This window comes from Cavia porcellus, unplaced genomic scaffold (assembly GCF_034190915.1).
Source record: "Cavia porcellus strain 051 isolate PalLab524CR breed Dunkin Hartley unplaced genomic scaffold, mCavPor4.1 scaffold_29, whole genome shotgun sequence".
Lineage (NCBI taxonomy): Eukaryota > Metazoa > Chordata > Mammalia > Rodentia > Caviidae > Cavia > Cavia porcellus.
The window spans coordinates 48,490,867-48,517,653 of NW_026947512.1; positions in this window are offsets into that span (position 1 = coordinate 48,490,867).

The window sequence follows — 26,787 nt, forward strand, 5'->3', positions numbered from 1 at the left end:
AAGAGGCCCTTGTCTGAGAGAGAGTTCACTAAAATCTTTTCCCAGTTTGTGGGTTTTCTTTTCACTATGCTGGAGATTTCTTTTGACATGCAGAAACTTTTTAATAAGAAGTGGTCCCAGTTATTGATTCTGGGAAGTATTTCCCGTGCGGTTTGAGTCCTGTTCATGAATTCTTTACCTACTCCTATGTCTCCAAGGTTTCTACCTATTTTGTCTTCCAATAGATTTAGTGTTTCTGTTTTAATATTCAGATCTTTGACCCATTTAGATTTTAATTTAGTACATGGTGATAGACATGGGTCTAGCTTTAGTTTTCGGCAAATGGAGAGCCAGTTTTTCCAGCACCATTTATTAAAGAGACTGTCATTCTTCCAGTGAACCTGCTTGGCTCCTTTATCAAAAATAAGGTGGTTGAGTGTGTTCGTAGTTGTGGTTGTATCTTCTAATCTATTCCACTGATCTTCAGCCCTGTTTTGATTCCAATACCATGTTGATTTTACTACTGTTGCTTTGTAGTATAACTTCAAGTCAGGGATTGTGATGCCTCCTGCTTTGTCTTTGCTGCTTAGAATTGCCTTTGCGATTCTAGGTCTCTTCTGGTTCCAGATGAAATTTAGGAGTGATTTCTCTAGATCTATAAGGTATGTTGATGGTATTTCTATTGGGATTGCATTGAATCTGTATAACAGTTTTGGGAGAATGGCCATTTTCACAATGTTTGTTCTTCCTATCCATGAGCAAGGGATGTCTTTCCATTTGCTGAGATCATTTTCAATTTCCTTTTTCAGTGTATTATAATTTTCACTGTATAAGTCTTTCACTTCTTTCGTAAGAGTAATTCCTAAATATTTCATTTTTTTGCTTGCTAATGTGAATAGTCCAGTTTCTCTTATTTCCCTCTCTGTGATTTTGTTGTTCGTGTATAGGAATGCTATTGATTTCTGAGTATTGATTTTGTATCCAGCCACATTACTGAATTTATTTATTGTATCTAAGAGTATTTCAATGGAGTTTAGGGGGTCTTCTATGTAGAGTATCATGTCATCTGCAAACAATGATAATTTAACTTCTTCTTTTCCTATATTTACCCCTTTTATTTCTCTTTCTTGCCTAATTGCTCTGGCTAGTACTTCCAGTACTATATTAAATAGGAGTGGTGATAAAGGACATCCTTGTCTTGTACCCGATTTTAAAGTAAAGGCTTTCAATTTTTGGCCATTTAGTATGATGCTGGCTGTTGGTTTGTCATAAATGGCCTTTATTATATTGAGGTAAAGACCATTTATTCCAATTTTCTGTAAAGTTCTTATCATGAATAAGTGTTGGACCTTATCAAAGGCTTTTTCTGCATCTATAGAGATGATCATGTGATTCTTATTTTTGGCTTTATTGATATGGTGGATTACATTTATTGATTTGCGTATGTTGAACCATCCTTGCATTCCTGGGATGAATCCCACCTGGTCATGGTGTATAATCTTCTTGATGATTTGCTGGATCCTATTTGCCAATATTTTATTGAGGATTTTTGCATCTGTGTTCATTAGGGAGATCGGTCTATAGTTCTCTTTTATAGTTGGGTCTTTCTCAGGTTTTGGTACTAGAGTAATATTTGCTTCCAGGAATGACTTAGGAAGGATTGCTTCCCTTTCAATTTCATTGAATAGTTTGAGGAGTGTCGGCATTAGGTCTTCTTTATATTTCTTGTAGAATTCTGCAGTGAATCCATCTGGGCCTGGGCTCTTCTTGGTGGGCAAGGACCCAATTACATTCTCAATTTCATTAGCAGAGATTGGGTTATTCAACAGTTTTATATACTCTTGATCTAGCTTTGGTACTTCATATGCTTCTAAGAATCTGTCTATTTCTTCTGTGTTATCAAACTTTTGAGAGTAGAGGTTTTCGAAATAGGTGTTGATGATCCTCTGTATTTCTATTGGGTCTGTAGTGATTTCTCCTTTTTCATTTCTTATTGCATGAATTTGAGCTTTTTCTTTCCTTTTTTTAATAAGGTTGGCTAGGGGCTTATCGATTTTATTTATTCTTTCAAAGAACCAACTCTTTGATTCGTTGATTCTTTGGATTGTTTTCTTAGTCTCTATTGCATTGATTTCTGCTCTGATTCTTATAATTTCCTCTCTTCTTTTGGCTTTGGGCTTGACTTGCTCTTCTTTTTCTAGCTGTTTGAGGTGTAGCATCAAGTTATTTACTTGTATTCGTTCTGTTTTCCTGATGTGGGAACTCAGTGCAATAAATTTTCCTCTCAGAACGGCTTTCATTGCATCCCACAGATTCCGGTAAGTTGTATCTGCATTTTCATTTTCTTTTAGGTATTGTTTAATTTCTTCTTTAATTTCTTCTGTGACCCACTGATTACTCAAGAGTGTGTTATTTAGTTTCCATGTGTTTGCGGAATTTTTGCAGTATCCTTTGTCATTAATTTCTAATTTCAGAGCGCTATGATCCGATAATATGCAAGGGATGATTTCAACTCTTTTGCATTTGCTTAAATATGTTCTGTGAGCTAATATATGGTCTATTTTAGAAAATGATCCATGTACTGCTGAGAAGAATGTGTATTCTGATGTTGTTGGGTGGAACATTCTGTATATGTGTATCAAACCCATTTGTTCACAGGTGTGATTCAGTTCTGTTATTTCTTTGCTCATTTTCTGTCTGGTTGATCTGTCCCTTGGTGTCAGTGGTGTATTAAGGTCTCCTGTTACAATTGTGTTACTGATAATTTGAGTTTTCATTTCTGTTAATAATTGTTTTATATAACTAGGTGCTCTGGAGTTTGGTGCATATATATTTAAGATAGTTATCTCTTCCTCTTGGAGTTTTCCCCTTACGAGTATGTAGTGACCTTCTTTGTCCTTTATGGTCATTGTTGGTTTAAAGTTCACGTTGTCTGCAAACAGAATGGCTACTCCTGCCTTTTTTTGGATTCCTGCTGCATGAAGAATTGTTTTCCATCCTTTGACTTTCAGTCTGTGAGTATCTTTCTGGGTTAGATGGGTTTCCTGTAAACAGCATATGGTTGGATTTTGTTTCTTGATCCATTCTGCTAGTCTGTTTCTTTTGATTGGTGCATTGAGACCATTTACATTAATGGTTATTACTGTTAAATGCTGGTTAATTGTAGGAATGTTATCTCTCTGCTGTTGCATCTTTATCTTTCGGTTCTGTTTAATTATTTGCTTTGCTTAGTGGTTTTTTCCTTTGTGTATCTAAAGTGTCTTTCAATATTTTTTGCAGGGTTGGTTTGGTGTTCATGAAGTTCTTCAGCTATTCTTTGTCATGGAAGTATCGTATTGCACCATCTATTTTGAATGATAATTTTGCAGGATATATCAGTCTTGGTTGGAAATCATTTTGCTTTAGGATCTGGAATACTTCACTCCATGCTCTTCTTGACTTTATCGTTTGTGCTGAGAAGTCTGCAGTGATTCTGATAGGTTTTCCTTTATAAGTGATTTGTCTTTTCTCTCTGACAGCTTTTAATAATCTATTCTTGTGTTGGATTTCTGGGATGGTGACTATTATATGTCTGGGTGTAGTTTTATTTTGGTTATGACTGTTTGGAGTTCTATATGCTTCACTGATCCTGATGTCAGTTTCTGATCTCATGCTTGGGAAATTTTCAGCTATTACTTCTCTAAATATCCTCCTGACATCCTTCATGTTGTCTCCCTCTCTTTCATTAATCCCTATCATTCTTATGTTATTCTTCTTTGCATCGTCTTGCAGTTGTTGAATTGTTGTTTCCTGGTTCCTTGTTATTTTCAAAAGATCTTTCCTTTCCTGTTCACTAGCTGCAATCCTGTCTTCAAGGTCTGAAATTCTATCTTCACTTTCATTAAGGCGGTTTTTACAACTTTCAGTGGAGTTTTTTATTTCCTGTATATCTCTGTGCATCTGCATTATGTATTCTGTTTGTTTCTTATATTGCTCGTCTAGGGATTCTATCTTTTTGTTTAGTTCCTCCAATTTTTTATCTGTGTTTTCTTTAGATATATTTAGAATCTCTTTCATTTCTTTTATCATTTCTTCTTTTATCTGGGAGATTATTTCGAGTTTGAATTTCTTTAAAGCTTCCTGGAGTTGCTTGTCAATTTCAGTGGCTATTGTGTCCGATATATGAGGTGGATGGGATATATTTTCTTCTATATACATCGCTCCTAGGGTTTCTTGAGATGGGCTGGAGGTTTGAGGTTGTAATTTGGTCTTTCATTTTGTCATTTTCCTATATTTCTGTGTTTCAAGTGTTACTTGAAAGCTTCCTCAGGATCTGTTGAAAATCCCCTTCTATGTTTGGAGCTACTGGGACTCTGGCGCCGCGCTACTCCAAGCCATTAGGCCTACAGAACCAGTGGCCCTCCTCTGCCTGCTCAGAACTCCACAGTTCCAGACAAGCTGGGCCTCAGGGACACTGTGCGCCCACCTGCCCCTTGGAAGCTCCACAGTTCTTCAATCGCAGCCGGGTTAGGGTACTCACCACAGGCCGCAGTGCTTCAGGAACCTGTGGACCCTCCCTGGTTGCAGAGATATCCACAGTCCTCCAGACACGCAGAGAGGCCGGTGAGGGCACCCCAGATCTGCCCAGCTCCTCCTCTGCAGACCTGTGGCCAGGCGCGGCAGCTAAACAGGCTGGGCTAGGCTGGTAGTGTGGGCCAGCCCACCTATTGGGAGCTCAGCAGGTCTCCAAATGAAGCCTGGAATGGGGAGGCTGATGTGGAAGCCTTAAACCCACCTCTCTCCTTCACTGCACCTGGAAGCCTGAGGGAACTCCAGCAGTCTGGGCGCAGAAATCCAGAGTCCTCCAGACATGCAGAGAGGCCAGTGAGGGCACCCCAGATCTGCCCAGCTCCTCCTCTGCAGACCTATGGCCAGGCGCGGCAGCTAAACAGGCTGGGCTAGGCTGGTAGTGTGGGCCAGCCCACCTATTGGGAGCTCAGCAGGTCTCCAAATGAAGCTGGGAATGGGGAGGCTGATGTGGAAGCCTTAAACCCACCTCTCTCCTTCACTGCACCTGGAAGCCTGAGGGAACTCCAGCAGTCTGGGCGCAGAAATCCAGAGTCCTCCAGACACGCAGAGAGGCCAGTGAGGGCACCCCAGATCTGCCCAGCTCCTCCTCTGCAGACCTATGGCCAGGCGAGGCTGCTAAACAGGCTGGGCTAGGCTGGTAGTGTGGCAGTACATAATGTTTACATCCCTTGTGGGAAGTTGGCACATGTACGTAACACACACTGATTCCTTTTTCATCCCCTCTCCCTTCCCTCCTCCATCTCCTGATCCTTTTACTTTTTTACTGTGACATGTATTTACAGCCTTTGTGTGGAGATGGTACAAGTATATAATCAACAAGTGAACCCTCACTGGTCGGTTCTTGATGTTATTTCTTGTGAAATTAGACTTCTGTTCAAAAAGTCTTTACAAGCCTTCCAGAACTATACCTATTTTATCTTCCAGGGGATTAGGAGTTTCTGTTTTAATTGACAGGTCTTTCATTCATTCTGATTTTATTTTGATGCATGGTGATAACTGTGGTCCAGACTCAAACCTTTCCAGTCTTCTCAGCACCATTTTTCCTCTAGCGTGCCTTTTTGCCCCTTTGTCAAAGGTCAGATAACTGAACTACCTGAGGTTACTTTTGAGTCCTCTAATCTGTTCCGCTGATCTGCATGTCTGTTTTTTGCCAGTGTCATGCTGCTTTTATCACTGTTACTGCTACATAAATTGAAATCTGGGATTGTGATACCTCCTGCTTTGCTCTTATTGCCTAGGACTGCTTTTGCTATTCTAGATCTCTTCTTGTTTCATAGAAATCTTATGACTATTACTCCTAAATATATGAAGTATGCTTTTGATATTTTGATTTGGATTGAGATAGATAGATTTATAAATTTAGGCTCACTCTGTTTTTTCTGATGTTGGTGCTCACAGCTATAAAATTCCCTCTGGATTACTTTTGTTGTATCCCATAAGTTATAGTATGTTGTACTGGCATTATCATTTTATTTCTAGGAATTGTCAAATGTCTTCCTGGGTTTCTTCCACGGCTCCTTCACTATTCAAGAGTGCATTGTTTAATCTCCGTGTATTTGCATAACTTCTGGGTCTTCTTTTGCAATTGATATCTAGTTCCTGTGCACTATGACCTGTTAATATACACTGGAGAATTGTTATTTGTGTTTACTTTAACACATTTTATGAGATAGTATGTGATCTGTTTTGGATAATGCATCACATGCTGCTTAGAAGAATGTGTATTCTGTTGTTGCATAGAACACTGTAGATCTATTAAGTCTATTTGTTGGAAGTTGTGGTTCAACTCTAATATTTCTTTGTTTTTTCTCTATTTGTGAAAGTGAGATGTTGAGGTCCCCCACTTAATTGTGTTGATATTTATTTGTTGCTTTATGTTCATTAGTATTTGTTTTATGAAGTTGGATGCACTGGTATTTTGTGCATATACATTTTTATTTGTTACCTTTTCCTATTGAAGTGTTTGCTTGATAAATCTGTGTGACCTTTTTTGCCTCTTATGATCAGTTTTGGCCTGAACTCCACTTTGTTTTAAAATAAGATAGCTATTCCTGCTTGTTTTTTTGGTGTCCTGTTACACGTAATATTAATTTATCCTTTGATTTCTAATCCATAAATTCCTTTCTGAATTAGATATGTCTTCTCTATGCAGCACAACATTAAGCTCTGTTTTTTAATCTCTTCTGCCAATCTGTGTCTTTTGATTGTGCAGTGGAGACCATTCACATTGAGAGTTATTACTAAAAGATGTGGACTTATTCCTGTTATTGTATTATTTTCCTGTTGCTGATTTATTTTGCTTTTTTTAGTTTGTTTTTGTTTTCCTGATTAACTGCACATTTTTGCTGATATATTCCTTTCACTAAACTTTTTGGCATCGTTGGCTTCATTGTCTCTCTCTAGGTATCCTACAGAATTTTTGGAGTGCTGGTTTGGTGTACAGGAATTGATGAAGCAGTTCTTTGGCATAAAATATCCCTATTCATCAATTTAGAAATGTAGTTTTTAGGATGTATTATTCTGGGTTGAAAGTTGTTTTCCTTTAGGGCTTGAAATACTTCACTCCAAGCTCTGATGGCCCTTCACATTTGTGTTGAGAAGTCTGCTTTAATCATAATGGGGTTTACCTTTATCAGTGATTTATTGCTTTTCTCTAACAACTTTCAAAATTCTGTCCTTGTGTTCAACTTCTAGAATTTTGACTATGATGTGTCATGAAGTCCTTCGCTAGTCATGACTGTTTGGGGTTCTACATGCCTCAATTACCTATATATTGATTTCTTTCCCCATACTCAGAAAATTTCTACTATAATCTCTATAAGCAGTTTTTATTCCATTTGTTCGATTCTCTGATTTTTTTACTAATCCCAGTTAATTTTGTGTAGTCTTTTTTTGTCATCTAGCAGCTCTTGGTTCTATTTCCTTGTGTTGTTTTTTTATGTATCTCTGAGTATATGGTTTCATATATCAGTCTTCTCTTCCAGCTCTGATGCCCTTTCTTGCCTTGACCACTGCTCCATAAGCAGCAGCCTTTTTGATGGACATCTGGGTTGTTGCAATATTTTGTTACTAAAATACATCTCTAATGAGTCACTCTGTGTGTGTGGGTGGCTGGCTGGGTGTGGGTGTGTGGGTGTGTGTGTGCGTGCATGTTCACAGAGCAGTGTTTTGAAGGTAGATTCCTAGAAGTCTCGCCCTTCCATTTTGAAACTTTTGACAGTCTCTAGGAAGTACCTCTGCTTCTTCCTTCAACTTCTTAGTGAGTCAAGTGAAAGCAAAAAGTAATATGGGACACGAGAAACTGAGTTTCAAATAATTATCATGTTAACTGTACAGGGAATCTTATACTCTCCATGAAAATTTACATTAATGGGTTATGATGATGCACACTTGTAATCCCAGCACTCTGAGTGGTTGAGGCAGGAGGATTGCAAGTTCGGGCCTAGTGTTTTTGCAAGACTCAGACATTAAATAAAAAATAGAAAGGAGCAAAAATGTAGTTCAGTGTGTAGGTCCTGAATTCAATCCCCTGTAACACCAAAAAAGAGAGGCTTCTCAAAACAAAACGATGCCATGACCCACATAGCCTACAGGGTCCTTGGGGGCAGTAGAGGGATGAGAGAAATTAAGAAAAAACAAGGCACATAGAAAAAAATTCTGAGGCTGGGTGGGACCTGACCTCTCTGATGAAGACACAACAACAACCTGGCAAGGTCTGTGTCTTTATTGATACACAATTAAAAGGAAGGAAGTGTGCCACAGGGCAAAGTCTCAGTGCAAGGTCTCAGTATTTTACTGAGAACTCTGAAAGTGAAACATACTCAGAGCTACCTGTGCTGCAGTTAATGGGGAGCAGCCTCACAGCAGATACCTGCTGGACTGGTTTTGCTGTAGTTCCAACCACCCGTTTCCATGGCCATCTCTGGCACTCCATGTTCTTGGAGCTGGGCTTGGCCTAGCCCCAAATGTGTGGTCAATCTCCAGCTCAGCTGCTCCCCACACAAAAATTCCTTACCTTGTCACAAGTACTTTGTATTGAAAATTTTCACAGGGGTCCGGGCTGAGGAGAGATGAACAGGCACTAACACAGGTGACTTACACTGGCTCTACCCGGGGCACTTTTCATAGTGCTGGGTGATCTATAGCATTTCAGGATTGCTCCAAACAGAGAAAAGTACAGTCGACCACAATGCAATGTAGGTACCTGTAAGAAGGGAATCAACTGTCATCTCAATAAATGCAAGCTAAAGAAGGCAGTCAAATCCAAATAATTAAGGGAGTAGTATAGAATTATAAGAAATGAAAATTTTAAATTAGCTATTTGCATCACGCTTTCTGTACATTTGTAGTCCAGCTCAGTGGTGACAAACCTGCATACAGAGCTGTCTCTGTTGGCACACAAGCCAAGTCACTCCAGCAGCCAAACATCAGATAACATTTATTTTTCCTAAACTAAAACTTCAGTATTCAGGTTTAATTGAAGTGTTGGCACTTTGCAACAAATAAGTGGCTTTGGGGTTGCAGTTTGGCCACTTGGTTTCTAAAAGGTTTGCCATTACTGGCCTGGCTCAAGGGGGACCACAAATGAATCATCGTTTGGGTCATTCCAAATGTTCCCAAATAGTCTAGGTCTCCATGATCATCTTTTCCTTCATTATGCAAATAACATGATGTAGTGAACAAATTATTGATGGCCATAAATTATTTGGTCCTGCAAAAAACAAGGTGTTAATTGAGTGGATGTCTTCTGAATGCCAACCAGGCTGCTACTCCTGTTGAAGTTGCTAGGAGTTGGTATGTCCATTAGCGAATCTAGATGTTCTCAGTTTGGTTTGGAGACACAGTGTTGGGTGTGGCAGAGCTCCATCTCTCACCTTACCTGCAGGAAAGAAACAGATCTATGTAAGTTCCCACTGGATGTTGACAGGTTCCACCTTTTGGGAAGGTATTAGATAGCCCTCGGATGTTCCAATAGATAGTGGGATTTCCCAGCAGCCTGGGATATAAACCACCCAGAGAGCAAAAGGAGAAAATAAGAACTTGGCAACCTTCCTTATGTGAGGTTCTCAAGGTTGCCACTTGGGGTGAGAGTTTGGAGTCATATATTTTTGAGAGAGGCAGAAAACAAAAGCATTGGGAGATAAAAAGTGAGGTGTACATAGGAAGTCTTTTTTGGCTTTTTCTTTTCCCAAATGTTGGAGATTCAGAGAAAGAGACTGGCCAATGGAGGAGAGGAATATGTAAAAAGGTCACAGCAATTTGAAGTGGAGAGTTTTGCAGAAGAAAACTGATCTCTACTGGCTAGCAAAGTCATGGAATGTTATTCAAGCAAAAATGGGCTTGCACTAGGTCTCACAGAAAAAAACCCAGATAAATGGAGAAGCATACAACTGCCATCAGCTGCAGGTTTTAAGGTGGAAGATTACAGAGCCGACAGGAAACACTGAAATCAGTCTGAGCATAGGGCAGGAATTTGGTACACAGAGAACATGAATGTGGTATTTGGGGATGAGGCTGGAAATTGAACCAACAGCCTCAGGCATGTGAAGCAGGAGATGTATCGTGGTGCTGCATCCCAAGACAACACGTGGGTGACAAGCTGGAAAGTGAGGTGGAGGCTGGTGGCACAGAGCTTTGGTTATCCAGCTAAGAACCTGAAATTTTACCCTCAAGGAAAGGGTTATTTGCCTTTTGTGATTTTTGAAGCTTATAATATTTCAAGAAGAATCAACTGTAAAGAAAAAGGAAGCTGGAAAATGAAATCATGAAAACAAACATTTCAGAGCTTCCGGAACGTGCTTACACAAATGATGAGCTGCGGGCTGCGTTAGCTTCTCTCCCCACGGGGAGCCGGGATTGCTTTCACAGCAGGGTATGTGTTCAGGGACAACCAGCTGTTATAGACCGCTGTTAATGGGTGTAGATGGAATTTTTTGGAGCCCTCATTTGGAAGCAGATGAGTTGGCACTGGGATCTACATTAGTCTCCTTTGGCTGATTTAACATGTTAGCCCAAACTGGGTGGCTTAAAATAGAAAGTTATTCTTTTCAACAGTTCTGTAGAACTGTTTCCACTTCAGAGGTCTGAAAATAAGACTAGGGAAGAAACTGGTGTGATTTTCTCCGTTGTTCTGGTTATTTCCAGCAACTTGTGGTACTTCATGGCTTTTAGCGCCAACCTTTGCTTCCATTTTTATGTTTCTTCTTCTCTGTATCATATCCTTTATCCTTTCCTTTCTTAAAAGAAAACCAGTTACTGGATCTGAGACCCACTTTAACTCCAGGATGATTGAGATCCACTGGCAAAGACTAATTGCCAAATAAGATCACATTAACATGTGCCGGCAGGTTAAGATTTAGAAAGAACTTTTCAGAGAGCAGTACCCAACCACCTACAAGACCAAACAAGATATCACAAAATGTAATGCTGCTTCTGCATCATGGAACTGACATGCTTTGTCACCACGCTCTGTCACCACACTCTGTCAAGTTTGGTTCTTGACTGTGTGGCCTTGGACTAACAGCTTAGCTCTCTAGACTCAGCCAAAAAAAAAAAAAGTGGAAATCATTCTTCTTGCATTACAATTTGAAGAACCCACCATCAGAATTTAACTATCTTGTTGTTCGGGCTGTGTCTCTTAACAAAACCCAAATCTGTGGGATTGGTGTTAGGCATTTTCTTCCATGTTGAAGACAGAGCCCAGGACTTTCTGGATGCTAGGCCAGTGCTCAACCAGTGAGCTATACTCAATCCCAGCATTACCAGTTTTTAAAAATTCTTCAGGTGATGCCAGTGCCACTAAATTTGAGATGAGCACTTCTTAATTTCAAATATGTACATGGGCATGTGGGAAAGATTCTGATCCAGCCTATTACCCACCTCCCAGGAGATGCAGCAGTTGTGGGCACCAGGATCACATTGAGAATTAAAGGCAAAGATGACTCCACACAGCTTTCTAGAACCTCCCATTACCCCATTTCCACTCTGTGATGGATTGAGGTAGAAACAACATCTGTAACAGGAAATAGCTTTTGCTGAGAGATAGTTCTGCTTGGAGATGGTTTATATATTGGGAAAATCCATATGGTACAGATAAATGGACTCTGAATCTAATGACATTATTTAGAAACAGTCTAATGGAATGAAAATGAGCAGCCAGCCCTGTGTGGGCCTCTTCCTGGGTCCTAGTGTGCTTCTGTTTAGTGTAACGAGTGTTAATAGGGCCTCCTCATGGCCTCTGAGAAGGGACAGTGCCCTTTCAGCAAAGGGAACATCAGCAAAGCAGCAGGGAGGATGTAAACAGTCTCCGACTTCAGATTTTAATCTGTCAAGCATTGGTCCTATAAAAACAAACCTTTCCCCAGCATGCGCCTGGGGCCTGGGCTGTATCAGGGTGTTCACAGCCTTTTCCCATGTCCTCTGCACAGGTGAGGTCCAAGGCCCAGGCTCTTCTGCTCACAGGTACACTGACCAGCAGATGTGCACCTGCTCGGGGTGAGTGTCAGGTTCTCAGCAGGGGCTCTCACCTGTGTCACTGCACATTAGAATCACCTGGGGACATTCAGATGCGACTCATGTTGGACCCCTCACTAGACTAATTAAGTAGATTAAGCATAATCCTCCCCTTAGGGTTGGTGCTTGGATAAGAGTGCATTTTGTATTTACTCAGAGGACTCACATGTACTCTAGAGCTATTTCAGAGCACCTGTGGCTTTCCAGCTTGTACAAGACTATATAATACATTTGCACATAGTTATAGTCCTTACTCGGTGTGTGCTGCAATCACAAATTGCCACAGAATGGTGGTTTTACTTCTTATAGTTTTAATTCTTATAGCAGAATTTTACTTCTTATAGTTCCAATGCCTGGGAGGTCTAAGATCAAGCAGCTGGCAGATCCAGGACATGGAGAGAGTCTGCTTCCAGGTTCAGAGATGGCCATCGTTTCACTGCACTCCCCCCCACGATGGAAAGCTGGACAAGTGCTCCAAGGTACAAAGATAAGGGCCCCACTCTGCTGAGAAAGCTCTGCCCTCTTGAACTAATTAGCTCCTAAAGAACCCACCTCCAGGCACCCTCACACTGGGTTATATTTCAACAGATGGACTTGGGGGAACACAACATTTGGAAGCTAGCACTGAAGCATTATGCGCAGCACAGGGAAGACCACAAAGAATGGGATGGCCAGAGTAGACGCTGGAAGCCAGAAGTGTAGCATACTGCAGGACTTGCAGGTTTCAACTGTGATAAAGAGCTATAAATGTGAACTAAAGAACTTACGGTCAGGGGCTGGGGATTTAGCTCAGTGGCATAAGCGCCTGCCTTGCAAGCAGCCAGTCGTGAGTTCGATCCCTGGTACCGGTAAAAACGAAAAAGACCAAAAAAAAGAACTTATGGTCGGAGGAGGTTAGTTGATTGATTGATTTTTGGTACGGGAGATTGAGCCCAGAGCTGTTACATGGAGCTGTATCCTCTGTCCTTTTGTTATGTTTTTATTTTGAGGCAGGTTTTCACCAAGCTGCTAAATTTCCAGGGTAGATCTAAATTTGTCATGCTCCTGCCACAGCCTCCTTGAGACATTGAACAGAGTTCAATGAGCAGGAATTATCCAGGAAAAGAAATAGGGGAGAATACTCCTAAGAAAAGAAATAGTAAATGTCAAAGCCTGGGAAAAGGAGGCAGACGCTGGAGTAGAGGAGACCCAGGAGGGCATGATGCAGGAAGGAGGCTGGAGGGACAGGGAGGGGCAGCCCAGCAGCCAAGCTGAAGATGCAATGCTTACTGGCTTGTAACTGCCTGAATGTCTTTTGAAGCTTTTAAGTTCATTCTTTACCCCATTCTGTTAAAACACGAAACTGAACAAAGACACATGCCCCCAGCAGAACTCACACATCTTCTGATTTTTTCCACATTCTCTTGTTTCTCCATCTCTTATCACCTTTAATTTGCAGAAATGTGCATGAACCCCTTACCTAAATGTCACCAATTTTATCTTTACAGGAAATGTAAATAAACTGTTGTCTGTGGAAGAATCGTCTTAGATTTAGAATAATCATACTACGTGCTCGAGTACAGGATGAGGAAGGGCTCTTTTTTCACTCACTGCCTTCCTTTCTTCTTTAACAGGATGGAATCCGAATACTGTCCTACAATATTTCATAAACTGCTTTGTCCGTGTAACACAATCTCCAAGGATTTTATTCTTAAATATTCTTCTAGAATGTCATTTTAGGGGCTGAGGATTTAGCTCAGTGGTGTAAGCGCTCAGCTGGCAAGTGTGAGGTTGTGAGTTTGATTCCCGGCATCAAAAAAAAGAGTGATACTGGATTGTCATCTTAAAAATTGCTAAAAGGCTGTCTCATAGTCTAATCAGTCAGTACTACATTATTCAATATTCGTCTCTAATTTTTTGTAACTGCTCATGTTCAGTGAATAAACTTCCTTATAAATCTTTGAAGACATTTTTGATAACTTCATAAAGAAAAACCTTAAAGGTAGAATTACTGGGTCAAAGTTTAGTACAATTTTAAAGTTTAAATACATACGTATAGGCTTCTGAGAAAATGCTAGCATCGAAAGCAATATCTCAGCCGCTCCAAGATTCAGAATCCACACACTGGGAACCAGCAGCTCAGAGAAGAAAAGAGAGAGAGAGACAGGTCCTCGGGAGCCAGGAAGCATCTGACTGGAAAGGTAAAACATACAGAGAAACTGAGAAGACAAGGGCAACGCAGAGAAGGGAAGAGACAGTCTGCTCTCTCTCCCCACCCTGCGCGGATGGATCACAGGAAAAGGAGACCAAATCCACAGAGACAAAGAGAGCGCGGGGACCTCAGAGGGCTTCAGGGAGGGACAGGGCAGGGGGATGAGCTGGCTGGGCTGTGAGCTGCAGGGAGAGCACGGCAGCAGGGGAGTGACTCCCGCGTCCCTGAAGGCAGTGCTGTCAGCCAGAGGCCTTTCTGGGTGGGGGGCCGTTTGAGTCCAGGCCCAGAGCAGCACAGGCTGGCTTCACTTCCAGGCTCCACAGGATGGTGGGAGAGGCCACGGGAGACGGCAGGATCCGGATGGGGAGCGGCAGCTAGGCTGCAGGAGACCCAGAGGGAGCTGAGCTAAAGCACACAAGCCCCAGCCCACACAGAGGCCAGGCAAGCCCGAGGGGGTCTGGATGAGACCGTCCAGGCGCCCGCGCCCTCCTGCTACCCAGCTGCGTGGGTAGGGTCAGGATCTGACCTCACTCCGGACCTGTCTGTGTGCACAGGACAGAGGGATGCTCTGGACTTGGACTGTGGCCCAAACTGTAGGTCCTGAAGAAAAGCCCACGTTCAAAACTGTAGAGAAAGGTCTACTTTTGGTTTTTGTGAGTGTGTTTCTGTTGCCTCTGAGGGTTTTTTTTTTTTTTTTTTTTACTCCTTTTTCATTTTCTCTTTTCCTTTTCTTGTTTCCTCTTTACTAGTCTCTTGGGCTTTGGGGGATTTCCTTGTCCTTCCTCCTTGTTTCCTGTCTCTTTTTCTTACATCTTTTCCTCTTTATTTTTATTTGCCTCATCTCTTTTTACAGTTTTGGCACTTTAATATTTCCTCTTACTTTTACTTCTCATATAATGTCTTTTGTTCCTCTTTTTTTGTTTGTTTTGTTTTTTGGCACAGGAGATTCAACTCACGACCTTGCCCTTGCACAATAAATAAATTAAGTTTATTATACATTTCAGGTACACATAATGATCCCATCATCACGGGAAGTTTGTACCCCACATGGTGTAACCCGGCTCCTTTTCCCCATCCCCTACCCTCCCTTCAACCTGCTTTCCCTCCCTATTTACAAAACCTTCGTTTCCATTTTTCCCTCCTTTTCTTTTTTCTCATTTCCCTTTATTCCTTTCCCCTTCCCTCCTCCCTGGTTCCCCTTCCCATTTGAACATTTTCTTCCTGTTTCCCAATATTGATTATATATTTTGGTCCTTATTCATATTTTCAGTTTCTCACACCAGAGAAACTATGTGGTATTTCTGCTTGTGTGTCCAGTATATTTCACTTCAGAGTATGGTCTCAAGGTACATCCACTTACCTACAAATGCTCAAGATTATCTTTCTTGATGGCTGAATAGTACTCCAATGTATAAAAGAACCACATTGTCAATTCATTTTTTCTGGTACCAGGAGTTGAACCTAGGGCCTTGTGCTTCTCAGGCAGGCACTGTGCCTGCCGAGCTACATCTCTGACACTATCAGTTCATTTTTGGATGGGCATTTGGGTTGCTGCTACAAACATGAATGTACATATATCAGTGTGGATGGTGTTTTTCATGCTTTCAGGAAGATTCCAAGGAGGGGAAGATGGGGGTCCATGGGATTTTTAGTCTTCATTTCTTTGAGGAATCTCCACACTGATTTTCACAATGGTCATACCAGTCTGTACTCCCACCAACAATGGAGAAGGGCTCCTTTCTCCCCACAGCCCCACCAGCATTTGTTACCAGTTGATTTCTTAATAATAGCCATTCTTTCTTGAGTGAGATCGAATCTCGGCGTTGTTTTAATTTGCATCTCTTGAATGACCAGTGTGTGGAACATTATTTCATATATTTATTTGTTATTTGTGTTCTTCATCTTGAGGAGTGTCTATTCATTTCACGTGCCCATTTTTTAATTAGATTTTTAAGTTTTGAGAAGTTGATTTTTTTGAGTTCTTCATACATTCTAGATGTTAGCCCTTTGTCTGATGAACAGCTGGCAAAAAAAGTTTTCACACACTGTGGGTTGTCTCTTCACTTTTCTGGTGGTTTCTCTAGCAGAAGAAAAACTTTTTAATAATTTGTTGATTCTTTGTGATATTTCCTGCATCATCTCTGTTTTGTTTTTTTTTGTTTGTTTGTTTGTTTGTTTTTGTTGTTGGTTTCTTCTTGGGTAAAAACCTTGAAGACATAGGGGTAGGTAGAGAATTCATGAACAGGACTCAAACCACCTGGGAAATACTTCCCAGAATCAATAACTGGAATCACCTCTTATTAAAATGTTTCTGCATGTAAAAAGAAATCTCCAGCATAGTGAAAAGAAAACCCACAAACTGGGAAAAATCTTAGTGAACTCTCCCTCAGTCAATGGACTTCTGTCTAAAACATATAAAAGATTTTAAAAAATCAGACCCCCAAAATTCAAAGATCCAAATCAAAAATGGGCATCTGAGATGAATACATACTTCTCAGATGAAGAAATACAAATGGCAAATAAATACATGAAAAAATGTTCATCATCATTACTCGTTAGAGAAATGCAAATTAAAACCACACTGAGATTCCATCTTACTTCTGAAAGAATGGCTAGAATCAAGAAAACCACCAACAACAAATGCTGGAGAGGCCGTGGGCAAAAGAAACTCTCCTGCACTGTTCGTGGGAGTGTAGACTGGTGCAACCATTGTGAAGGTCAGTCTGGAAATTTCTCAAAAAGCTGGGATTGGAAGTTCCGTTTGATCCAGCTATTCCACTTCTAGTCATCTTCCCAGAAGAACTGAAAGCATCATACCACCGTGATATATGTGCACCTATGTTAATAGCAGCACAATTTGTAATCGCCAGATTGTGGAAACAACCTAAGTGTCCATCAACTGAGGAATGGATAAAAAGTTGTGGTATTTTTATACAATGGAGTACTACTCAGCTATTAAGAATTATCACATTCAGATATTTATAAATAAATGGGCGCAGCTTGAGACCATACCCATAAGTGAAATAAATCAAACTTACATGTATAAATACCGAATAGTTTCCCTAGTGTAAGAAATGATAACAATACATAAAAGTATGTGGTAATCATATTCCCCATTATATTGCTTTGAAGACTTATAATGTTTTCATTTACTAATTGGAATGGTTTTATTTTGGGTTGTATGATTTTATTGTCTGTGATGGTATGAACAGCTATTTTGAAGAAAACAAGACATCATAATAGCTAGTGCTGATTGAATATCATCTTGTTTTGAAGCCCCATCAAGCTTTTATTCTTCTGTCTCCATTGGTCTTATCATGTTATATCTTATTGGATTTTATTATATATGATAGTACAAACAAAAACTTTTATAGGAGATAATATAGAAACCATTGTCCATTTTCTGTTAGTTGGTTCTAAATACCCAGTAATACTTTCATTCTCTTGAATGGTTTTACATTGTCTTGATATGTTTGATGCTATAGTATATGAAGTTATACTCAAATATTTCAAGGAAAGAAACACTGTAGTAACTACTGTCATGTCAAGTTATCTTGTGGCAAAACACTATGTTGCTTACATTGTTCTGTTACGACCTGTGCTGTTGTGTTGTTATGTTCTCTTTTATGTCAATCTATAGGAGGTTATATTATAATAACCTCTTTGATTTCCTATTAACTTGATTTGAAGCCCTGTATTGCTCTCACCAGCTTGTTTTGACTGATTTTATTGTATTCTGTTTTGCTTGATAGCATCAAGTTTGAGGGCATAGGCAACTACTTTGAAGACAATAAGATTCACTATGATGCCCATTCTGGTTTCACTGTTAGCTTCTTTTGAAGTCCTGTAATGTTCCAGGGTTTTGGTTTTATTGGTTTTGTTCTGTACTGTTTTGTTCAATTTTATTATAACTGATGATATAGGCAATTCTTTTTAAGATAGCAAGAGGCATTATGGTAACCATTGTTGATCACCTTGTATTCTGTTTTTACATCATGTACTGTGTCCATCCTTTTGATTTGACTGACTCTGCTTTGTTTTGTCACATTTGGTTTTATTCTCTTCAAAAAAAAGTAATAAGAACTGTGGGAGTAATAAAACCCAAAATGTGCAATTGTTATTGTAAAAAAGAGAGGAAAAGAAAGTGCTCTAAAGGATATAACTGCATGTATATTTAAGTGTATAAAATAGATATTCATATTACTGAGTTTTTGTTGGATCATTGAACAGAACTGTTTGCAGTCTCACTATTTAAATGTCCACTTTGTATGCTTTAATTTTGTAACTTGAACAACTATTTCTAAGATGACAATATGTAATCTATTACCTAGTGATTGCTTACTGTTTATTTTTTTGAAATTCTGTATCACTTGTACCCTTTTTCTGTTTTTTTTTTCTTTTTCTCTTTAAATAAAATTTTAAAGAAGAAGAAAATAAGAAAATAAAAATCTTCACTCCTAAGTATGTCTCTGCTGTCACCAGTAGACAACGTGAGCAGAGAAGTCCATAAGGAAGTTACTTAATCCAAGCAAGCAAGCTTTATAGTAGCATACATATAATCCAAAGCGCCTGTACCTTTACTTCCACTGGGATTCAGGCTAGTTTCTGGCTGTGAGGCTGGAACCAGAACTGTCCAGCCTGCAGCAGTCCATGGGCTCTCTGCAGCTTGAATTTGGCTCCTGTCAGCTCAAACCCTTGTCTCTGATTTCCTGCCAACTTGAAATCAGCTTCATTATCCTGACACTGGGACCTGTGAGACGGAGCCAGCAGTTCCTCTGAGTTCTGAGCTCAGTCGATACCTCCCCGAGATGGCTCCCAGGCAACTGCCCTCTCCTGAGGGACACCTGAACCTAAATAACTCACCAGCCACTGCAGTCTGTTGCATCCACAGCTCCATGCCACTGGTGCATTTTTCTCTGGAGGCTGTAGAGGTCCCCAGTAGCCACTGTGCATGTGCAGTTTCAAGCTACCCCTCCTACACAAGGCTGGGCTCAGGAGAAAGCACCATCTGCCACCTCCTACTTCTTCACTGAACTCTCCCCCTGTGGGCTTAGTGCTCACTTCAGATGTCCCATCAGCCCCGGGGACCCACTTCCCTTCTTTCCTCATAACATTGCTGTGTTCTTGTGTTTGGACACAAAGTCCCACAGAGGCTCTTTCTGTGCTGCTCAGTGTTCCATCCTCGTCCCCGAAGTCCTTATCTTTTTCTTCTGTCTTATGCTTCTGATGGACATCTTTCCTCAGCTCTACCTAATTCTATAAATACCCTATTCTCTACTAGGATCTTTTGTACCATTTCTCTTTCCTCCTTGTATCATAAAAATTAACACTATATATTCATAAATGTATCATAAAAATTAACTTATATCATAAAAATTAAGATTTCAATTTTTTCTATTGCATTCATTCATTCACAAAACATATATCTTTACTGGTAAACTATAAGACTTTCAAAATCTCTTGATAGTTAATTATACAAAGTTACATTGAATTATTTTCTATTATTAGTAGATTTATAGCTGTCATATTTAATACATATTAAGTCTAAGTCAATAACTGAGTTTTCTTAAAGTTTATGCCATAACTTTGAATTTTTTCTTTTTGGTATAAAGGTAGCACTTAATTGGCTCTTATATTAACAGAAATTTATCTTGTTTAATACTGATGTAACTAAATTTGATATTAACAGAGTTCCATAATTGCTACTACTACTACTTTGCAAAACAAAGCAAATAAACAATAGAAACCTAAGGAGACAGGTTAGTGAAATGGCTCTGAAAACTCTCCACTCCCCTGAAACTGCTCAAAGTATACTGAGGGGAAGAATAGCATAAGCCACACAGGGGAATTACTTGAAAGGATAGCAGAAGTTAAAAAACAGAACAAACTGATACTCAGCAGGATCATGGGAAATAATTAAACAGATAATGGAAAGAATAGCCCAAGTGATACAGCTTTCAGAATAATAAAAAGTTAGCTGAGCTAAACAAAAGGATGCGAAACATGAATGACCAGTTGATCAAAGAACTAGAGTCCATGAAAAGGTTTCATTCAGAAATTCAGGAGGTTAAAAATTATGTTGTAAGTATGGGCAGCAGAAGCAGCCAATATGAGGAAAGAACTGCAGAACTACAAAACAATGATGCCTTCAAAGCCAACAATTCTCAGACACTTAAAAGCAACACAAGAGCATAAAAATAAATTCAAGAGCTGTTGGGTGATACAAAGAATAGTAATATAAGAGCAATAGGAATAAGTGTGCTATGGTTGATATATTGTGTCAACTTGAGAAGTTTAGAAGGTTAACTAAGTGACTCAGCAGGGAGCCAGGGTCCCCACTTTGTAAACATCCTGAGCCAGTGCAAGAGGAGCTGTGGATGGGAAGGCGGTAGCCTGCTTTCAGTATGAGAGAGGAGAGGCTTGCCCTGTCTCCTTGTGCTCTAGTTGTTTTTCTGTCTTCTGCCACCTTGAAGTGTTGTCCCTGTGCCATGCCATCCTACTTTGCAGCCAGCTGATTACAGACTGAAACCTCCACAAACTGTGAGCTCAATAAACTTTTCTTTCCTTAAATTTGGGTGTCAGGTATTTTGTCCCAACAATGAGAGAAAAGTAAAGAAAAGAGAAAACTAAAAGTACAAAACAAAGCACTTTTAAAAACTTCACAAAATATGAACAGAAAACCTCTCAAATAGAGAGAAAGAAAGAAAGAAACATATGTATAAAACAGGCATATAGAACTCCAAACAGCTACAACCAAATGAGACCCTCCCTACTTGATATTATACTCAAAGTATAGAAGTCCATCACAGGGACAAAATCATAAAACCTGTTTGTGAAAGGGAATAAATCACATATAAAGGAAAACTCATCAGAATTGCAGCAGATCTCTTAACACAAACCTTAAAGGTCAGGATAGTTTGGAGTAAAGTATTTCAAGCTCTAAAAGATAACAACTTCCAAACCTATCCTCCAAAACTTACCTTTAAAATTGATGTATAAATAACAGGACAAGGAGCATCTCAACAAATTTATTACCACAAAATTAGTATTATAAAAAAATTCTCAAGAATATCTTAGAAAGAGACTACAAAGCCAAAAATGATACTAAGTCAAAAAGAATGATCAGGGTGTACCTGGCAGTATGACCAGCTGCAGAAAAGGAAGAAGGAAATCAGCAACAGGAAAATAAAATAATGACAGGAATAAGTCAATAACCCTCGTCTTAGTTACTTTTCTCAAACTGCCTAATACTCAAAGTTAAAGGAGGAATCACAGTTTTTAGTGAAATTTCAGTCCATAGTTTGCTGTTTCCAAAGCCAAGGCGTGGCACAAGCACGTCACAGAGGGAAGCAGCTTGCAGTGGGCAGAAAGCAGGAAGCTGACAAAGCAGCAAACAAGCAGCTGGCAGTAAGCGACAAGCCAGCCTTATATTATTACTTCCAGGCTAGTGACCGCGAGACACCCCAGAGCAGGCGGCCCTGAGCATACGGGTCCACACATGCCTTTGGCAGGCAGAGAAACAACACAGGGACCCAGGCCAGGCAGTCGAGGGCATGCGGCCACACACAAGCCTTTGGTGGACAGAGTAATCAGTGAGACCAGCAAGGCAGAAGTACGTGAAGCCACAGGTAGGAGGCAGCAGATGGGCTCTGGAGAACCCCAGCCACACAAGCCAGTGCCAGCCTCCCCACTCAGAGGCCAACACAAGGCCAGTGCCAGCCTCCCCACTCAGAGGCCCAGCCCAGCTCCAACCCAGCAGAGTTGCCATGGCACACTTGGTGGGCATCCCCAGAACGTTTCCAGGATCTGACTTGGACACTGTCACAGAACTGTGAGCACCAGAGGTATTGTACTACTTTAATGCTCGTTTCTTTGTCTGGCTGGCTATCCTTTTCCTGTCTGACTGGATGTCACCTTATTTTGTTTTAAATCTAGTGATTCTTTTTGTTTTTGTGGGAGGTTTTTTGGTGTTGTTTCTCACTTTCTGGTCTCCCTTTTTCTTCTTTTCTTTTTCAATCTTCTCTTTCTGGATTCTTTTTTCACTGTCCAGGTTTTTAAAATTTGTGCTGTTTTGTTTTCGTCTATTGATCCTTTCTCTCTCTTTCTTCATTATTGGTTACTTTTTGCTGGGACAAAATACCCAACATCCAAAGTTAAAGGAGGAAAAATTTGTTCAGCTCAAAGTTTGTAGAGATTTCACTCCATAATCAGCAGGGTGGCATGATAGATGAACAACAAGTAACGGCAGCCAGAAGATAGCAAAAGCAACAAGAGCAAAAAAGAGGACATGAAGACAAGATTCTTTCTATCCTTTATGTTACTCACACTCATAATCTCAGCATTGGACCAGGAATAAACCACAAACTCTAGAAGCCTGCCCCCATGATTGCATGAGGCTTTGGGGGAACATCGAGACATAAACCACAACACCTCAACTACCTCTTAAATTTAAACTTGCAAGTGAATAAGTATTGTCTCTTCCCTTTCTGATTGCTCCTTTGCATTCTATTTCACTCTAACCCTCTTGTGTCCTCCAGTTTCCCAAAACTCAGATGAGCACCCTTTGATCTCCAGTGTTGATTCTATTATATTTGACATCACTCATCATGTTATCCTTTCCCCTATCCATTTTAACCTCCTCAGCAGCAGAGTAAAAGCACTCTACTAAAGGGGAAATCACTGCATACAAGAATATGGTGTTTGTTTGGTTTTGTTATATAAGTTTAGAGTCTTCCCTTGTGGTCAGAGGTAACAGGTTAAAAATGGTCACCATAGTACATCACTAGTTCAACTGTTCTTAAAAGTATTGTTATTACTAACTGTACTACATTAGCAAGGATCTCACACATGTTATAATCAGTTTTTATCCCTTTTGTGATAACACTGTTATTATATGAGGTCATAATGATCACCACATTCCAGTACCAAAGCATTAGGTGCTGAGCTAAATACTAACTTTGAATCCTTTACAAATTGTGAAGGTAAGTTTTGGGGACAGAAATAAAGAATCACCTACATCTAGAGGACATCCCTGAAAAACGGACATCTGGGGAAGCCTCAATACTAGTAATAAAGCTATCTAACCTAAGAAATCAGCAAGCATGAACATAGAAAACTAAATGAAATAAAAAACAGAAAGTAGGAAGTTCCAAGACACAGAAGCAAAATGCAACCCCAGACCCGCAGTCCACCCAGGACAAGCCTAGAGCACAATGAGATATATGAAATTGGAAATCAAACACTGGAATTTTCTGAAATGATAGCAACTCGACGTGGGGAGCAGCTGAAGCTGGATATTGATTGCACATGAGAGGTTAAAGCAAGGCCAGCCCTAAAAACATAGAGCAAAGGAAGCCACATAAATAAGCTGTTCCAGCTCTTAGAAGGCAAGGTCCAAGCCAACCAAGCAAACAAGTTGCTAGGCACAGAGAATGAAAGTGACACCATTCTCGTGACTGCTTAAACAAATATGCTCTGGTGGTTGAGCAATTTCTTTCCTTTCACCAAAAGAGAGTGCTCCACCTGACCTCAGCTTTCATCTCTTTCATCCTCTAACCATCCTTTCCACTGGGAACTTCAAGAGCTGTGCTTGTACATGGCATATAATGCCTGAATGCACACTGGAGTAAGAAAAAATAGTGGGTGAGGAGACATTTCCCATTGTGCATGCATAAGGGGGAGAAGTGTATTAGAAGTGATCAATATTCATCACTGGAGTGAATTGATATTGACGTCATCAGGTGTTAAGCTTGGGGCAAAAAAACTGGCTCACTAGGGCCAAAGAAAAAAATAGGTGTAAGAGAAGCCAAAGAGAGAAATCGGTTTAGGAGAAGTCAAAGGAAGAAATAGGCTACAAGAAACAAAAGGGAAAGAAAGATACTGATTTTCCCAGTTGTTAAACACGGAGAACCAGTTCTCAAGAGCCACAAATGCACATGGAACTATTTGTTATATTCATGACATCCCTAATTGTTTTGTCGACTTCCTTCAGGGAGTGCTTCTCTGCTCTTGCTGCTTTTCTGTCTTCCTCTGCCATGAACTGTGACTCCAGCTGATACCATGTACAGGCTGCATTTTTCCACTCCACCTTCCATCAAAATGCTTTGGCCTTACATTTAACCCAGGTACAGGCTTGACAAATTGTTAAACAATGTTCCTCATGCTAAAAACGGTTAAACTTGCTCAAAATTCAATACAACAAAACCAGGAATTTTACTCTACAAAATTTACATCTCACAGAATAAACACATTCAGCAGTGTAGCTGGATACAAAGTCAACACTCAAAAATCATTAACATCCCTGTACTCAAACAAAAACCTTACTGAGAAAGAAGTTACAGAAATATCGCCCTTCACAATAGCATCTAAAAAATGAAATACTTAGGAATCAACCTCACTAAGAAAGTAAAAGACCTATATGCTGAAAATTATGCTGCATTAAAAAAGGAGATTGAAGAGGATATTAGAAAATGGAAGGATATTCCTTGCTCTTGGCTTAGAAAGAACCAACATTGTGAAAATGGCCATACTCCTAAAACTGTTACACAGATTCAACACAATCCCAATCACAATATCATTGACATACCTCACAGATCTAGAGAAAACATTCCTAAAATTCATTTGGAAATAGAAGAAACCTTAACAAAGGCATTTCTGGGCAACAAAGGCAAGGCAGGAGGCATCTCAGTTCCTGACTTGAAACTATACTACAGACACTACGAGCCTAGCCCAGCCTGTTTAGCTGCCGCGCCTGGCCATAGGTCTGCAGAGGAGGAGCTGGGCAGATCAGGGGTGCCCTCACCGGCCTCTCTGCGTGTCTGGAGGACTCTGGATATCTCCGCCCAGACTGCTGGAGTTCCCCCAGGCTTCCAGGTGCAGTGAAGGGGAGAGGTGGGTTTGAGGCTTCCACATCAGCCTCCCCATTCCGCCTTCACTTGGAGACCTGCTGAGCTCCCGATAGGAGGGCTGGCCCACACTACCAGCATAGCCCAGCCTGTTTAGCTGCCGCGCCTGGCCATAGGTCTGCAGAGGAGGAGCTGGGCAGATCTGGGGTGCCCTCACCGGCCTCTCTGCGTGTCTGGAGGACCCTGGATATCTCCGCCCAGACTGCTGGAGTTCCCCCAGGCTTCCAGGTGCAGTGAAGGGGTGAGGTGGGTTTGAGGCTTCCATATCAGCCTCCCCATTCCAGCTTCACTTGGAGACCTGCTGAGCTGCGGACGGATGGGTGGGCCCACACTATCAGCCTAGCCCAGCCTGTTTAGCTGCCACGCCTGGCCATAGGTCTGCAGAGGAGGAGCTGGGCAGATCTGGGGTGCCCTCACCGGCCTCTCTGCATGTCTGGAGGACTCTGGATATCTCTGCAACCAGGGAGGGTCCACAGGTTCCTGAAGCACTGCGGCCTGTGGTGAGTACCCTAACCCGGCTGCGATTGAAGAACTGTGGAGCTTCCAAGGGGCAGGTGGGCGCACAGTGTCCCTGAGGCCCAGCTTGTCTGGAACTGCGGAGTTCTGAGCAGGCAGAGGAGGGCCACTGGTTCTGTAGGCCCAATGGCTTGGGGTAGCGCGGTGCCAGAGTCTCAGTAGCTCCAAACATAGAAGGGGATTTTCAACAGATCCTGAGGAAGCTTTCAAATAACACTTGAAACACAGAAATATAGGAAAATGACAAAATGAAAGACCAAATTACAACCTCAAATCTCCAGCCCATCTCAAGAAACCCTAGGAGCGATGTATATAGAAGAAAATATATCCCATCCACCTCATATATCGGACACAATAGCCACTGAAATTGACAAGCAACTCCAGGAAGCTTTAAAGAAATTCAAACTCGAAATAATCTCCCAGATAAAAGAAGAAATGATAAAAGAAATGAAAGAGATTCTAAATATATCTAAAGAAAACACAGATAAAAAATTGGAGGAACTAAACAAAAAGATAGAATCCCTAGACGAGCAATATAAGAAACAAAGAGAATACATAATGCAGATGCACAGAGATATACAGGAAATAAAAAACTCCACTGAAAGTTGTAAAAACTCCCTTAATGAAAGTGAAGATAGAATTCCAGACCTTGAAGACAGGATTGCAGCTAGTGAACAGGAAAGGAAAGATCTTTTGAAAATAACAAGGAATCAGGAAACAACAATTCAACAACTGCAAGACAATGCAAAGAAGAATAACATAAGAATGACAGGGATTAATGAAAGAGAGGGAGACAACATGAAGGATGTCAGGAGGATATTTAGAGAAGTAATAGCTGAAAATTTCCCAAGCATGAGATCAGAAACTGACATCAGGATCAGTGAAGCATATAGAACTCCAAACAGTCATAACCAAAATAAAACTACACCCAGACATATAATAATCACCATCCCAGAAATCCAACACAACAATAGATTATTAAAAGCTGTCAGAGAGAAAAGACAAATCACTTATAAAGGAAAACCTATCAGAATCACTGCAGACTTCTCAGCACAAACGATAAAGTCAAGAAGAGCATGGAGTGAAATATTCCAGATCCTAAAGCAAAATGATTTC